Here is a 7442-nt window from a genome sequence, read left to right as displayed (position 1 = left end):
CTAAATACTCATCCACCCACAGATTCAAGAGTTAAGCATCTCTGCTCTCCCACCTACAGAACTAGCTGTGAAACCTTGGGCAAGGAACTTAACCTCTCTGGGCCTTAGTTTTCCATCCTTAAGTAAGAACAATCAGCATACATTCCTCAAAGAACATTATGAGGATTAAATAAGCTCAAGTATTAATATATAAAACTGATGATTACAGAGCCTGGCCCATAGTAAGTGCTCATTCATGTTAGTTACAAACCAACCAATCCAGCACATGCAGCCTCCCGCCAGTCTCCTGAGAAGGCAGAGGCTGGGATGGCCTATGCAGGGCCCCGGGGGACTGTAGCCAGACGAGGCCTCCCAGTGCCTTCCGTCTTCACTGAGTGTTTGGCACCTGGCCCAGGACTGAAGAGTCCCCATTCCTCTCTCCTGTCAACTCAGCAGAACAAACTGTTTCAAGGGAAGGTGTTTCCCCTTCAGAAAATGTTCTCGCATGCCCTGGAGGCTCTAGTCCTGCACGTAGGCAGCGGTCAGGCCCCACAGGACCTGGGCCCCACCCTGCACAGCCATTCTTCTCCAAGTCTGCACCCTGCCGACTCATAAAAGGTAGTGTGTGGTCTGAACCTCTGTTGTCTTATAGTGGCACAGGGCGCTTTGCCTGTGTGACGCCTTTCACTCACTTCATCTCTGTGCCTCACTCTCACACCCTTTACTATGGGCTGGTAAGTTCGGTCAACTATTTGGAAGGGAGGTTGGGAGAGACCCCTGGAGAAACTGCCCCCCCACCTCACTGCCCATGGCTTCCTCAGACGACTGCAGTCGGACCTCAGTCTCCTTCACCCCACCGCAGCCACCCTGGGCTAGGTCACTACCCTGAGTCTAAATGATACTTGACCCCTATGCAGCAGTGGGAGCACTCTTTCCTGGCTCACTTCTTGACACCGTGGTCTCCTAATTTTCTTCCTCCCATTCCTTCTCATTCTCCTTGGAGGGGTCCTCCCCCTGCTCCAGTCCTTAAATGTTCAGTTTCTTCAAGATTCAGTCCCCAACCTCCTCCTCCCTCACTCCACACACCCTCGGGTGCCTGGACTCCTGGCTTCATGTACCATCCCCGTGTTTAGACTCTCTTCTGCACACAGACCATCTCTCCAGCTTCCCTCCGGCCCTCTCCTCCTGGCTGGCTGACACTTCCCTCAAACTGCACTTGTGGACTCCTCGTCCGCACCTGGCCATCCAACCTATGATCTGAATCTCAGAGAACTGCGCTGCCATTCAATCAGTAAATGTGCAGTGAGCACCTTCTGGGTGCCAGGTCCTACTCCAGGTGCAAAGGAGACAGCAGGGAACAAAGTAAAGTTCCTGCTCTCATGGCATTTACATTCCATCTGTCAAGATGTCCCATGACCTGGACCCATCGCAACTCTCTTCTCACTGTGCACATACAGTTGGACACCAAGTCTTGTCAATTCTGCTTTTGTAATATTACTTGAATTGGCCCCCTCTTTCCAGGCCATTCTCACTGCCATAGTTCAGGCCACGGCTTCCTACTTGGTCTACCAGCCTCCAGTCTTGCCCCTTCTTATCCACTCCACATGGCAGCCAGTGCCATGTTTTCTTTTTAGAGACACAATCTGGTTATACTACTCCTTTGCTGAAAGCCTCTGTGGCTCCTTTCCATCACCTTAAGGATGAAGTCCCCTTAGCTGGTTAGTGTGAATCAGTCCCTGGGGGTCTACCAGAGGAAAGAGAACCAGTGGGAGATTAGGGATCTCTGTGTGTATCTGTCTATTTATTTGTCTATCTGTCTGTCTGTCTGTCTATCTACTTACTACTTAGCTACCTCTATCCATCTAAATATCAAGAGATTTATTTCAAGGAATTGGCTTCTGTGATTGTGGGGTCTGGCTAAACAAATCTTAAATGTATAGGGCAGGCTGGCAGGCTTGAAACTCTTGAGCAGGAGCTGCAGTCCACAGGCAGAATTTCTTTTTGCTCCCAGAAACCTCCGTTTTGTTCTTAAGACCTATTAAGGGATTGGATGGCGCCCACGCAGATTATTGAGGCTAATCTTTACTTAAAGTCACCTGATTGGTGGATGTTAACCATATCTACAAAATACCTTCACAGCAACACCTAGATTGGTGTTTGAATAACTGGGAACTGTGGTCTAGCCAAGTTGACACATAAAACTAACCATCACAATGTGATACTTTTGGACCGGTTCCACGCTCGTCTCCCTCACCTCTTTTCTTTCCTCTTTCCCTACCTCACAGTCTAGGCTCCGTCGCCCCTTGTTCTGTGCCAGCTGGCCTCCTGCCACCTGTCCTTGCACAGGCCTGGAATCTTCCCCACCCTTTTCCTAGATAACTCCTATTTGTCTTTAAAACCACTCAAGTGCTGCCTCCTCAGGAAGCATTCCTTGCCCTCCCCTCACGCCCACCCCCATTATCCAAGCCATGGCACTGGGAGCTAAGAGCTCTGCATCTGAGTCTGCAAAACCCCTACTATTCCCATGAGATGGAAACTGCCTGGTGGCTGCACAGTCTGCCCCATGAGCATGTGAACGGCTTTGGGAAGAGAGCTGAGTAACTGTCACTTTCTATCACATCACTCTGTTAAGTTCTCACATTGCACAAATCCCAACCAGCAACTATTTATTTACTTGTGTATAAGCTCCATTAGAATATTAGCTCCATGAAAGTAAAAACTCATGCCTGTCTTGTTGACCTATGTGTGCCTGGCACATAGTAGATATTCAATAATTATTTACTGAGTAGATGAATTAATATTTGTTTGAATGAATTGAACAACAAATGCTTAAGTTCTAGGAATTATTTTGGAGGCTGAAAGTCATCAATAAGAAGGATGGGCCTGCTCTCAAGGAATTTATATTCTAAGAAGGGAAGACAAACAGCAGTAAGTAAATATAAATAATCAGGATAGGGAAAATGTAAATGTAATATGACTAAGTGAATAAATGAAGGGATGAATGAATGCACAGGTGGAAAAAATATTTAAATATATCTGGCTTCCTCAAGGGGAAGAACTACATTGAGAAAGGGATGGGAATCGGTGGATTTGGAGTAGGAATTAGAAAGGTCTGACTGCTCTTAACAGGTGGTAGGTGCCTGGATAAACAATCGGGCCCCTTAGTACCTAGTAAGTTCCCACATTTGTGCTAATGGGAATAGAGCAACTGCTTAGTTTGTCTCATAGGGTTGTCATACCCATGAGTCTGCAAACTTAAAGGAATTTAGTAACTGTAAAACTGTATAAATGTTAGGGTTGATATTGTAATCTTTGCACACAGAGCACTTTTGTTCTGGAAATTAATTGCATTGTTTAGTTGGAAAGAGGCAGAAAAGAATTTTGGCATGAGACAGACCTGGGTTTCGGTTCTATTTCATCCAGTCAATAGTGAGCCATGTGACCTTGAACATGAATGATTTCATTTCTTTCGGCCTCAGTTTCCTGATCTGTGAAAATGGGGACAACACCTACACCCACCTCCTAAAACTGTTACCAGGTTTAAACAAAACAGTCCATGCCAAGTGCCTAGCATAGGGTTAAACCCATATGAAGGGCTCAGGTAATATTAACTATTAATAGTCATTCTGTCAATCATTGGTGGCTGTTCATAAATGGAGCCATTCATGGTTCAATTTCTCAAGTCTCACTTTTCTGCCAGGAGTCTTTATGCACCAGCACCTGTGATTATGCAAAACTTCATTTAAAACCATAATCAGTGTCCAGAACATAAACAAGTGGAGAATTTGCTGTTCCATACCCTCCCTCCCAACTTTTCAAAAAAATATTTTCTGGAACATAGAGAGAGATGCACTCTTTATTTCTGTAGAAAATAAGTGTTCCTGGTTTTATGATCATATAACCCTGAAACTGTTATGTTTTTTCATGTAATGCATTTTAGAAGTCCCATAAAGAGTCCTTGTCAAGAGAAAACACAGCTGGTGCCCAATTAGAGAGGTGATTGAGACTAATCGACCAGGAGAGCACTTAATTAAGCTGGATCCCAAGCTACAAACAGACAGACGGCAGCTGGGGAGCTGAGATGGCCCCACACGCTCATGTAAAGGCGGTGAATAAGAAGGGTATGTGGTTTACTTCAGGAAGCAAAGAGTTGGGGATTTCAGTGACACCTGAATTTAAGACTTAAAGGTTGGCTCTGCCAAGCCTGACACCTGATTCGGCCCGTTCCTTTCCATGTGAAGCCTCAGCTCTTGAACCTGTATTCAGGTACCTACCTTACATGTAATCACTGGCTCCTGGAACATTTCCAGAAGGGAAGGGCGATCATCAGCTTCAGGAAGGCCCCCAGCCTGCACTTCTCTCCTGCACAGCCATCTTCAGACAACTGCTACGTGGGGACAGAGCCAGGAGAGTAGTTTCCAGGCTCTGGGCATCACGTAGAAAGGTGCTGGCTCTGTAATTAGATGGCCATCAGCTGTAATCAGATGGCTGGGTGGCCATCAGCTGTTACTGATTAGCCATTAGCCACTGATATAACTGCCGTGGCTACGGTAGGGGGTTGGTTGGTTGGCAGAGAAGCAGACGGCGGGTTGCGCACCAGGTGGAGCCTGCTTTCTGTGTCTCCTACCCAGCCACCAGTGAGAATATAGTGGTATGAACCCCCTATCCATGGCTCCGCTGGTGTTCCTTTTTGGCCTCACCATATCCTGTGTTCTTATGCGGGGGGCGGGAGCTGAGACCCCGCATGTCATGCTATTTTCCTTATCAAACCCCCTACCAGCAGCACCCCATTTTGGCCCATTGCTGCTGCTGTCTCTGCCCCTCTACCCACTGTGCTCTCTAGAGCCCCTCTACTGTAACCAATACACTGTACCCACTTAAAACCTTCGCAGTGCTGTGTGCCTCTGTCTCCACACCTTCAGTGGAACAGTTGCAGAAAAATGGCAAGGACCGAGAAACTCAAGCGGCACGCAGAGATAAGGGAGAACACAGCTTTATTACGCTGGTGGGGTCCTCCCCAAAAGACTGAGCTCCTAGCAAGGTTTTGAACAGGTTTTTATGGGTTGGGGACTTCCTTGAGTCGGGGAAGGGGTAGGTGTCCTCTGGTGATTGGCTCAAGGTGTGGCTTGGGGGGGGTTATGCGGAAGTGGGCTGGTGCTTAGGCTGCGGACCTCTCTCTCCGCTGGGGCCACCATCTTAGCTCAGTTCCACGTGGCAGGGAACCATTTTAAGGTCAGTTTCACATCAGAACCTGTGTTTCTACTCTCTCTGTGGAGCTGGTTTGTTTATCCATATTCTCTCCTCACCCCACCGCAGGGCTGAGAAGCAGGATCAGGTTTCTTCTCTATCTCCCAGTGCTACCTAAGTTATAATCCTCTGCTTTCTATGACACACACACAAACACCCCTGCAGCCAGCAGCCAGGCATTTGGTAGCCTCCTATGGAAAGAGATGCTGTACCTGCTGGCATCAAACAGTTGCTGTGTGTGTCTACTTGTGAGGCAGTCTGAAGCACAGTCGTGTGACCCACAGCCTGGGCATCACCTGCGAACTTCTCAGAAAGGCAAATTCCTGAGCCTCACCTCAGACCTCTAGGGGAGGGGCCCAGTGCTCCGGTTTAACAAACCCCCAGGTGATGCTGACACTCACACATGTTGGAGAAAGACTGATGCAGCATTTAACAGGGTGGGCTCTAAAACCAGTTCTCCTGAGTTCAGCTCCCACTGACACACACGAGTGTGCAACCCTTGGCCAAGTGATACAACTCCTCTTGTGTTACTATATGCTTCTTTTTCCTCATCTGTCAGAGGGGAAATAATACGTTTCTGTAGGGTGTTGTGAGAGAATTGAAACGGCTGTACATCTGAAATATTTAGAACAGTGCCTACTGGATAATAAGCTCATGAATGCTCTTATTATCAATGAATGGCAGTTTTAATAGACCCCTGGTGGTTAGATGTTTGCATTTCTAATCCTCCTGGTTGTGGTCATCTGTGGCTTTTAGGTGACTCTTCTACATCTAGTGCTTCTCCAACTGTCCACTGTAGAGGAGAATGGGATTCTGAACACCTTTCTTCGAGGTCTTATATTTTATATTTCCATGTTTGAATATTGAAACAGATCACTTCCAAACCTCATCTCCTAGTACAATTTGCAGCCTAGGAAACTGCAAACTTCTTAACCAGAGGCTTGTTATATCCTTCCCTGGACCCTCCTTGTCCCCAGGGAATGGAAGCGGTTCCATCTGTCAGAACCTTTGACCACCTCAGCTCCTGGGCCCTTCACCTTTTCTCCAGCCACCTACACTCATAGCCACACCTGGCTCTTATCTTGGCTGGCTACTGCTCCACCCATGAAATCTCCAATGGCAGGGTCTTATTCTCCAACCCCTCCCTCTTATCTTTCCAGAGCTCTCACCAAACTGGCTCTCTGACCTCCTCCTGAATTCCAGCCTCTGGACCCCTCCCTTCTTTCCTTCCCAGCCTTTCAGACCTTCTTGGCTTCTCACTCTTGTCCTTCCTTGTCTCCTGCCACACTGATGGATGGAAAACTAGTAAGAGCAAAAAATAAACTTCTGTGTCTGTAAGCCACTTAGAATGCTTTTTCTCTTTTTTCCCCTGTAGCATGACCTGGCTCTTCCTACTGAGGCACCTGCCTCCTAGGTGAACGTGAAGATGAAAGGAGGTCATGTAAGTAGAGCACCAGGCTGGGGGGTCTGTTCTGTAATAATTGCTCCAGAAATATTAGATATTACCCTTATCACCAAAATTCATAGGAGCCGTGGCACTACCTTATAATGTATTTGCAAGTCCCCAATCAAATTGTTCTTCTGTACAATAGCGATTCCAAACTTTATCCTTTATTTTCCCACCAAATCCTCAGGCTACATAAAGAAAATAGAAGTGATCATGTGGGAGCTTTCTCAATAAGTTTTCTCCAAATCCACAAGTTACATTTTCCATCCTATTTTCGAGACAGTTGGGTTCTGTCTCCTGACCACAGTAATAGGAGGGTAGAAGTAGGAGTGACTTCTAAGACTCCGAAAGATTGGACATTATTCATCTATCCGTGAATCCATCCGTCTGTCCGTCCGTCCATCCACGCATTATAAATACCTAGTAAGAAGGGATCTGGGCTTGGAGAAATGTGATTTGATAATGAGGGAAGACTAAAACTTAAAGGGATAGCCAGTCTAGACTATTTTTCTTTCCCAAATCTGCACTCTCTGGGCTTTCTCTTCCTGGCCTATGCGAGTACATCCAGTGGTCAAAGCTGGGACGTGGGAGCACCAGAATGACACTCATGAATCAGGTCATCCTGCCCCTATCTTGGGTATGTGGAGGAAGGAAAGAGAAGGCCAGTGAGGAATCTTTGAGAAAAGCCTGAAGAAGTGGATTTTGTTTCTTGAAACTCCATCCTTTTTCCTGGGCTTCGTGAGCAGTTGGCACACAAAGAAAGGCCTGC

The sequence above is a fragment of the Rhinolophus hipposideros genome, assembly GCF_964194185.1.
Source record: "Rhinolophus hipposideros genome assembly, chromosome: 8".
NCBI lineage: Eukaryota > Metazoa > Chordata > Mammalia > Chiroptera > Rhinolophidae > Rhinolophus > Rhinolophus hipposideros.
The sequence above is the reverse complement of the archived record's forward strand: the minus strand, read 5'-3'. Positions refer to the sequence as shown.